The sequence below is a fragment of the Orycteropus afer genome, unplaced genomic scaffold (genome assembly GCF_000298275.1).
Source record: "Orycteropus afer afer isolate SDZICR_OR568_19922 unplaced genomic scaffold, OryAfe1.0 scaffold00120, whole genome shotgun sequence".
NCBI lineage: Eukaryota > Metazoa > Chordata > Mammalia > Tubulidentata > Orycteropodidae > Orycteropus > Orycteropus afer.
In genome coordinates, this window is record NW_006921707.1 from 554,965 (window position 1) to 565,898 (window position 10,934).

The window sequence follows — 10,934 nt, forward strand, 5'->3', positions numbered from 1 at the left end:
GAACCTTAGGCTTTCTTCATTTTGTTTTGCTCTTTTTTCTGATTTATCCCTTTCCAAAGAAATGTTCAGGTATTTGCCTTCAATCTCACTAATTCTGTCTTTCACTGATTCAATTCTGCTCCTTTGCCCATTCAATGTCTTACCTATTTCTGAAAATTTAGTGTTATTCTTCTGGATTTCTATGTGTTGATTTTGGATCATTTCTGATTTTTCATTTATTTTGTCATGTTGTTCTTGTTCTTTCTTTTGAACTTGTTCTAGGGTTTTCTCTGTGTTTTCCTCAATTTTGTCAGTGTTTTTCTTGATCTGTCTCTCAATTTGTTGAAGATACCTAAATATAATTTGTTTGAATTCCTTATTAGGGAGTTTCAAAGCTGTGCCTTCCTCAGGGATGTGTTTTGGGTCTGTATCCTGGTCCCTTGTTTCTCCTGGTTTATGTTGCTTTTTTGTGTGCACTGTGATGCACACAAAGCTATTGTCTCTGAGTTATTATGGTGTTTTTGTGTTTATATTTAATTGGTGATTGTATGTTGGAGTGACTTACCCATGATTTGGGTTTTCTTTGGATTTTATCTAAGTAAGCAGGGTACTTGGCTTCTCTCTCACTAGTTGGCAGCACTTATACACACACTACCTGTCTCTTTTCCTATTGTCAGCCTCCCATATGCCCCTGGTGTCCTTGGCAAATGGAGCTTATTCTTAGGTCCTGTTTTTGTTCAGGTTTTTCCACTAGTTGGTGCTTAATCCACTCCTGTATACTTCCTTTCTAAGCTCAGGGCTCTAGGATTATCTTCTGTATCTCTGTCAATTGGTTTCTCTTTTCTTTATTGAAGGGGGTCTGTGGAGCTTGTCCACCTATTCTTCCATCTTACCCGAAGTATCTTGCTGCATCTTTCATTGTAATCTACTCACTTAACTATTTTTCCTTCCTTAATTGCCTTCCATGTTTGTTATGGGGAAATTAGAGAATTCACTAATAGAACTACCACTTACAGATGATTATTGTGAAAAAGTGTTTTTTTTTTTTCCCAAAAAATATTTCTGTTCTTCTGTCTGTGCATTTTTTAAAATCAAAAAATAGATTATAGTGTATATAATATTCTATAAGATACTTTAATCTAATTTATTATAAACCTTATTTTAATGGCCATGTAGTACTCTCTCTATGCTATACTTTGTATTTGTATCAACTATCAACATCCATGGAAAGAAGCTACAGTCAAGAAATCAAATATTTGCATTGGGAAAAATTTACTACAAAAGACCTCTTTAAAATCTTAAAAAGCAAATGTTACTTTGAAACTAAGGTGCACTTGATCTACACCATGATATTTTCAATTGCCTCATCCACATCCAAAAGTTAGATAGTGAAAAAGAAGGAGCAAAGAAGAATTAATACTTCTATCTATTTAAAATGTACTGTTGGTGAATAATAATGTATACCATGTTTTGCCAAATGAATTGACAAATCATTTTGACCAATAAGATTAAAATATGGAAAATAACATAAACTTTTAATACTTGATGTTTTGCCAATTAAGCATTTAACAGTGAGAGAGATCTTTCCATCTCTTAACTGTAATTAGAACATGTGCCTTGCAATCATGTTCTTTTGGGGGTCTTTTTCTTGGTCTCCAACAGTCATGTTTTTGATATGAAGTTGGTTTATTAATTTTATTTTGTTGTGGTAAAGTATATATAATACAATATATTATTTTGTGAACCTTGCCTGTGTAACCATTTTTAAGTGTATAATTCAGTGAAATTAATTACATTAATGATGCTGCACAACTACCACCATCATCCACCTCCAAAACCTCCCCTTTACTTGAAACAGAAACTCAGTATCCAGTAAGGGGTAACTCCCTATTCCTTCCTCCCTCAGACTCTACTAATCACCAATCTACTTTTATCTTTATGCATTTGCCTGTTATAGATACATCACATAAGTGAGTTTGTAAAATATTTGTTCTCTTGTACATTGGTCTGACTTATTTCACCTGGAACCATGTTTTCAAAGTTTCATTGTTGTGGCATGAATCAAAACTTTGCTTCTCATTATGCCAGAATAATAATTCCTCTATATTGCTTTCTCTGTTTTTTCATTGATTTTTTGTAGTGAACCATTTTGACTTTCTTTTCATTTAGTTTTGTGTAAATGTTTAAGATATTTTCATTTTGATTACCATAGAAATACACTTAATATCCTAAATTTATTATAATCTGGTGGCGAAGTGGATATTTCAAATATTTGCAGGTCAACCATGGTTGACAGGTTTCAGCAGAGCTTCCATACTAAGACAGACTGGAAAGGATAGGGACATCTACTTCTGAAAAAATTGGCAGTGAAAATCTTATAAATAGCAGTGAAACACTAACTGATATGTGACTGCAAAAGTTTATGAATAGCCCCAAAACATTGTCTGATATAGTGCTGGACAATGAGCCCCTCAAGTTGGAAGGCATTCAAAATACAACTAGGGAAAAGCTGCCTTCTCAAAGTAGAATCGAACTTAAGGGCATGGGTGGAACAAAGCTTTCTGGATCTCCATTTCCCGATGGGCCATAACTCAATATGGGAAGAAACAGCTGGAAACATCCATTAATAATTGGAACATGGAATGTATGAAGCATGAATCTTGGAAAATTGGGAGTTTTTAAAAATGAAATGGAATGGATAAAGATTGATATCCTAGGCATTGGTGAACTGAAAAAGACTGGTTTTGTGCACTTTGAAACAAATAATCATATGGTCTGCTCTTCCAGGAGTGAAAAATTGGAGAGGAATAGCATCACATTCACCACCAAAAAATGTTTCAACATCTATCCTGAAGTACAATGCTGTCAGTGATAGTAAAATATCTATATTCTTACAAGGAAAACCAGTCAATACTGCTATTATTCAAATTTGCATAAAAAGTCAAATATGAAGAAATGGAAGACTTTTACCACCTTCTGCAGTCTGAAATTGATCAAATATGCAATCAAGATGTTTAGATTATTATTGGAATGTGAAAGTTGGAAACAAAGAAAAATCGCTGGTAGTTGGAAAATACAGTCTTATTGATAGACTATGCCAAAGATCACATGATAGAATTTTGCAAGACCAAAAACTTGTCCATTGCAAATACATTTTTACAACATAATAAATTGTGGTTATGACATCCAGACTGAATACACAGGATTCAGATTAACTACACCTGTGGAAAAAAAAAACAATGGAGAAGCTCAATATCTCTAGCCAAAACAAGGCTAAGAGCTGACTGTAGAACAAACCATCAACTGCTCAAATGCAAGTTCAAGTTGAAACAGAAGAAAAAAAAAAAGTCCTTGAGAACCAAAATACAACCTTGATTATATCCCTCCTGAATTTAGAGACCACCTGAAAAATAGATTTGATTCATTGAACACCAGTGACTGGAAACAGATAAATTGTGGGATGACATCAAGAACATCATCCATGAAGAAAATAAAAGGTCATTAAAAAGACAAGACAGGAAGAACAGAACAAAACAGATGTCAGAAGAGAGTCTGAAACTTGCCCTTGAGCAGAGAGTAGCTAAAGCAAATGGAAGAAATGACAAGATAAAAGGGCTGAACAGAATATTTCAAAGAGCAGCTCGAGAAGACAAAACCAAATATTGTAATGAAATGTGCAAAGACTTGAAGTTCAAAAACCAAAAGGGAAGAACACACTCGGCATTTCTCAAGCTGAAAGAACTAAAGGGAAAATATCAGCCTTAAGTTGCAATATTGAATGATTCTGTGGGCAAAATATTGAATGATGCATGAAGCATCAAAGGAAGATGATAGGAATACACAGAATCATTGTACAAAAAAGAATTTGTTTATGTTCAACTATTTCAGGAGGTGGCAAATTACCAGGTACCAGTATTATTGAAGGAGGAAGCTGAAGCTGCACTGAAGGAATTGATGAATAACAAGGCTCCAGGAAATACCCACTGAGATGTTTCAAGAAACAGTTTCATCTCTGGAGGCACTTATTCATCTATGACAAGTAATTTGGAAGATAGCTACCTGACCAACCAACTGGAAGAGATCCATATTTGTGCCCATTCCAAATAAAGGTGATCCAATAGAATATAGAAACTATTGAATATCATTAATATCACACACAAGTAAAATTTTGCTGAAGATAACTAAAAAACAGTTGCAGTAATATATTGACAGAGAAATTCCAGAAGTGCAAGCTGGATTCAGAAGAGGATGTGGAATGAGGGATATCATTGCTGATGTCAGATGCATCTTGGCAGAAAGCAAAGAATACTAGAAAGATGTTTACTTGTGCTTTATTGAGTACACAAAGACATTCAACTTTGTGGATCATAACAAGTTATGGATACCATTATGAAGAACGAGAATTCCAGAACACTTAATTGTATTCATGAGGAGCCTATATATAGACCAGGAGGCCATAATTTGAACAGAACAAGGAGGTACTGCAAGGTTTAAAATCCAGAAGGGAGTGCATCAGGGTTGCATTCTTTCACCATACTTATTCAATATGTATGCTGCACAAATAATCTGAGAATCTGGGCTATATGAAGAAGAACGTGGCATCAGGATTGGGGGAAGACTCATGAACATCTTGAGATACGCGGACAACTCAACCTTGCTCACTGGAAATGAAGATAACTTGAAGCATTTACTGAAGAATATTAAAGACTACTGTCTGCCGCATTTTCTCAACATAAAGAAAATGAAAATCCTCACAACTGAACTAATAAGCAGCATCATGACAAATGGAGAAAAGATTAAAGTTGTCAAATGTTTCATTTTACTTGGATCCACAATCAACACCCATGGAGGCAGCAGTCAAGACTTCAGACAATGCATTGCACTGGCCAAAACTGCTGCAAAAGACTTCTTTGAAATATTGAAGAGCAAAGATGTCTCTTTGAAGACTAAGGTGCACCTAGCCCAAGCCATGGTATTTTCAGTTGTCTCATATACATGTGAAAGCTGGACAATGAATAAAGAAAACTGAAGAAGAGTTGATGCCTTTGAATTGTGATGTTGGCAAAAAATACTGAAAATGCAATAGACTGCCAGAAGAATGAACAAATTTGTCATAGCAGAAGTGCAATCAGTTTGGATGTCATGTTTGGAAGGTGAAGAATCAGCAAAAAAGGGGAAGGCCCTCAACAATATGGACTGACACAGTGACTGCAATTATGAGCTCAAGTACATCAAGCATTGTGAGGATTGCTCATGACCAGGCAGTATTTGGTTCTGTTGTACACAGGGTTGCTATGAGTTGGAACTGACTCAATGGCACCTCCAACAACTTTGAATTGATACCAACTTAACTTCAATACTTATAAAAATTCTGTTCCTATACAGCTCAGTTTCCCCTACACTCTCTCTCTCTCTCTCTCTCTCTCTCTCTCTCTCCATGTGTTGTTGTAGTAAAATATTACATATTTATGCCTGGCTTGTCCAATAGCATAAATTTATAATTATTTTTATGCATTTGTGTTTTATACTATGTAGCACGTAAGTAGATACATATCAAAAATACAGTGAAACTGCCTTTATATTTCCTCATGAAATCACCTTTACTGAGATCTTTATTCACAGTATTTCAAGTTTCTATTAATTGTTCTTTCTTTTCAACCCAAAGGACTCCCTTTAACATTTCTAATAGGGCAGGTCTGGTGGTAACAAACTCTTACCTTTTGTTTATCTGGGAATGACTTAATTCTACCATCATCATTGAAGGACTGTTTTGTCAGATATAGAATCTTGGGTGACAATTTGTTTGTTTATATGTTTCTTCAGTACTTTAAATATGTCATGGTACCATCTTCTGAACTCCGTGGTTTCTGGGAAGAAATTAGCACTTCGTATTAGGAAGAGTTACAATTCACTTCCCTCTTTCTGCTTTAAGATTCTCTCTTTATCTTTTTTTGACACTTTGATTATGATGTGTCTTGGTGTGGATCTCTTTTAGGTTTATCTTGGAAATCACTGAGCATCTGGTATGTGTAAACTTTGTTCCTTTGAATGGGCCATCCTTCTTTGTTTCTCTCTATGCCTTGTAGTTTGGTTACTTTGTGCTGCTCTAACAGAAAATACCACAAATGGGTGATCTTATAAAAACAGATTTATTTTCTTACAGATTTGGAGGTTAGAAGTCTGAGTTCAAAGTGCCAGCTATAGGGGCTGGGAAAGCCCCTTGACTTAGGGCTTTGGCTCTACCTCTTGCTCTAGGCCTACTGGAGCCAACCTCTCTTGTCCCACGGTAGGTCTTTTATTCTACACAAAGTTCCCTAGGCTGTGTCTGCCACTAGTCTACCCTGTGCTACCTCTAAGATGGATGAACAGAGACACACTCTTTGCTTCAGTCCTTTAGGGAGTCATCTGACAGGTTGAAACAGACAAACACAATAATTTGTACATAAGGTGTCTGTCCTTTTTAGAACTGAGGACAGCAGTTACAACTGGAAATGCAGGCTGCTACTTCCAGCACACTGCCAACTTGGAATCAGAGAGGGGCAATGTCTGGTAACAGAAAGCCACAAGCTTTCCACAGTTTTCCTGAGATTGACTTTTTCCTGAGTTAGCCACATGACTCAAGTTTACCAAGTTCTGATAGTTTCTATTTGATCTTTTGATGATTTTTTGGGGGGATGGGAGTATGTGGCTTCTTACATTGCCATCTTGGTGACATCCCTCCTAACTTGAATACATTTTTAATGTACAGGTAAAAACCAAAACCAAACTCACTATCGTCAAGCCAGATCCGATTCATAGCAACACTTTCTTGGGTTTCCAAGGTGGTATCGCTACAGAAATAGATTGCCCAACTTTCCTTCCAAGGAGTGGCTGATGGGTTTGAACTGCCAGCCTTCTGGTTAGCAGTCAAATGCCTTAGGCACTATGCCACCAGAGGTCCTAATGTACAAGTAGCTTTGGGAAAATTTATCATTTTTTTTTTCCTATGGTACCAGCCTTGGAATCTTGCTTAGAAAGGTTTTCCTCAGCCCACACTTAAATTCATTCATCTTTCCTCTAGGAAATGATTTTTAACAAGAGAACCAACAAAACTGAAAGGAGAAATCAAGATCTTTTCAACAAATAGTGCTTGAAAACTGGATGCCCATATGTTGTTTTTATGTGCCATCAAGTCAGACCCGACTCACAGCGACCCCTCCTTGGGTTTCGGAGGCAGTATCACTACGAAAGTAGATTGCCCAACTTTCCTTCCAAGGAGTTGCTGGTGGGTTTGAACCACCAGCCTTCTGGTTAGCGGTCAAGTGCCTTGGGCACTATGCTACCAGAGCTCCCAGATGTCCGTATAGAAAGGAAGAATTTTGGGCTCTACTTCACACCATAAACCAAAAAATAATTTGAGATGAATCATGGACGTAAACATTAAGGTAAAACATTAATAATTCTAGGAGAAAACATAGGAGAATCCTCAGTACCTTAAGAGAATGATAAACTGTACTTCATCAAAATTAAAACATCTACTCACTAAAAACAAAATTAAGAATGTAAATTGACAAGCTCCCAACTGGACAAAATATTTACAACAAACATATTTGGCAAAAGATTTGTTGTTCAGTATATATAAAGAACTCTTACAACTAAGTAATAAAAACAACTTCAAGGAAAACTCTTCATAGATACTTCACCAAAGAAGCTATTGACAAGATACATCAAATAATACATGAAAAGTACTCAACATCATTAGTCATCATGGAAATGTAAATCAAAGCCACAGTGAGAATCTACTACACACCAGCTAGAATGGCCAAAATGAAAAAGGCTGTTAATACCAGATATTGGAGAGGATATGGAGCAACCAGCGTTCTCATTTCTCATTTATTGCTCATTAAAAAAAAAAAAAAGAAAAAGAATCAAACTCACTGCCGTGGAGTGGATTCTGACTCATAGTGACCCCTCCTTGGATTTCCAGGGCTGTATCTCTGTGGAAGTAGATTGCCCAGTCTTCCTTCTGAGGAGTGGCTGGTGGGTTTGAACCTTCTTATTGCTCTTGTTGGGATCTCTGGTAGCATAGTGCCTAAGGCATTTGACTGCTAACCAGAAGCCTGGTGGTTCAAACCCACCAGCCACTCTTCGGAAGGAAGGTTGGGCAATCTACTTCCATAGTGATGTTGCTTCGGAAACCCAAGAAGGGGTTGCTATGAGTTGGGGCCGACTTGGCAGCACATAACAACAACAACATTGCTCTTGTTGTGCTGTTGTTATGTGCCATTGAGTCAGACCCAGCTCATAGCCACCCTTCCTTGGTTTTCAAGGCGGTTTCACTACAGAAGCAGATTGCCCACCCTGCCTTCCGAGGAGTGGCTGGTGGGTTTGAACCTCCAGCCTTCTGGTTAGCAGTCAAGTGCCTTAGGCACTACACTACCAGAGCTCCTTAGTATAACAACTTTGGAAAACAGTTTGGCAATTTCATATGAAGTTAAGCATATACTTGTCATGCATCAACAATGTCACTTGTAGCTAGGTAGCAATCCAAGAGAAATAATTATCCCAAACTGCCTTGTATGATAATTTTAAAGCACTTTTATTTATAATGTCTCCAGACTGGAAACAGTTGAGGTACCCACCAATTTGAAAACGGTTAACAAAATGTGGTATAGTCATAATACTAAAACAATACTCAGAAGGTCAATGGTTTGAACCCATCAGGTGTTTGACAGGAGAAAGATGTGGCAGTCTGCTTCTATAAAACTTTATAGCCTTGGAAGACCTATGAGACAGTCGTCCTATAGGGCCACTATGAGTTGTAATTGACTCAACAGCAGTGAGTTTGGTTTTGGTTTAATAAAAAGAAATAAACCAGTGATACATGCAACAATTGTGGGTGAATCTCGAGATTCACTAAAAATATTATGGTAAATGAAAGAAGACAGACCACACACACACACACACACACACACACACAATTACAGCTAGATTCCATTTTATAAGAATTTCTAGGATGGACAAAATAAACCTATCGAATTTGGTTCAGATGAGATTTCAACTGTAAAATGGCACTAGGGAGATTTCTGTGATGATGAATATATTCTGTGCCTTGATAGAGATATGGATTAAACTAATGTGTTCATCTGTCAAACTTCTGACTAGTACACTTAAGATTTCTAAATTTCACTGTATATAAATGATCTTCAACAAAAGAGCTTTTAAAAATTTTCCCATCTCATTTTTTTTAATCAAATACATGTGACCTGATATCCTTGTCCCCCCCCCCCAAAAAAAAAAGAAAGAAAAGAAAAAGAAAAACTCACTGCCAACGAGTTGTTTCACATTCCTCATGAACCCCATTGGGTTTTCAAGGCTGTCAATCTTTACAGAAGTAGATCACCCAGTCTTTCTTCCATGGAGCAGCTGGTGGGTTTGAACCGCTGATCTTATTAGCAGTCAAGTGTGTTATCTACTACACCATCAGAGCTCCTTTTACTTATATGGAGTTAATGTAACCAGACTTGAGTGCTCTTTTAAAATATGCTTAAAGAATCTTTTTTCTTCCAAGTCTTTGGGGATTCAAATAAGTTATGTTCACAGACATCAACCTAACTTTATATCAAAATAAGCACACTTAGTGAGTGAAGTTTATTCGCTAAAAACCAAAGCCAATCCCATTACCTATTGACACCAAGTTGATTCCAGCTCACAGCCACCTTATAAGACAGTAGAACTGCCCCATAGGATTTTCAAGGCTGTAATCCTTATGGAGGCCGACTGGTGGTAGGCTGGTAGGTTTGAACTGTTCACCTATTGGTTAACAACTGAACACTTAACAACTGCATCACCTAGCAGATGTAAAGTAGCTGTTTAAGGGGGGAGGGGCTGAGTATTGCAAGAAGCCTGACAAATAGATTCAGTATCACAATGGAGTGTGACTTTGCAGGGCTGCAGTTGTGTTGTACTGTTTATGCCAAGGATGGTAATCCCTATTTTGCAGTGATGATTTAAAAACAGTGGGGATATTCCAAAGTATTTTGTCAGCATGTATTTATCAACAACTCACAGAGGACATAGCCTTTGCAAGCACCAATAGAATACTGAGATTAATTTGTTAACAAACATATCAATCTCATTTATCTAAGACATGTCCTTGGAAGTCCTTGAGTCTAGGTCCTCATTTAAATGATATAGTTTTTGCTTAAAACCTTAAGAATTAATTTTTAAATCCACAGGTAAAAATACTTATAGATTTTTTAAAATTGGCTTAATCTGGGGAGTGGGAGAAAAGTAGTTAGTGGGTCAAATGACAATTTACTTCTGTAGACCATGTATACGGTTGGCAGACAATGGTCCTATAAGTTTATTTTTATGATCTGAATTCCCAGGTGTATAGTAGAGGTGACAAGGGACAAGGTTGTAGTCACTTCTTGGCCACAGCCAGCTACCCAGAGGGAACAAGTAGTTGAACCTGTGGGCTTGGGACCATAGTAACAGGGGCCATCAAGCTCAATTGGCATAACATACTATACAAAATATTGTTCTACCTCCTACTTTGGTGAGTAGTGACTGAGATCTTAAAAGATTGCAAGCTGCCATCTAGATCCAATGATGGATTTCTCCTCATCCAGAGTAAAGTAGAATAAAGAAAACCAAAAATTCATGGAAACAATTAGTCCTAGTGACTAGTACACCATCCAATCTGCAGCCTATATGACTAAGAGACCAGAAGAACTAGATGGTGCCCTGCTACCACTGTCAACCACTTGGAATGGGATTTATGTAGGAGATCCTGGATAGAGAGGGAGAACAATGTGGAACAAAACTCAAAATCATTGAGAAAAGAAAAAGGGGGGGGGCCAGTTTTGCTGGTCTGATAGAACTTGGTGGAACCCTGAGACTATGGCCCCTAGCTGCCCTTCAGGTCTGGAGTTGAACCCACACCTGTAGCTTCCAGCCAAACAAAAGACAAA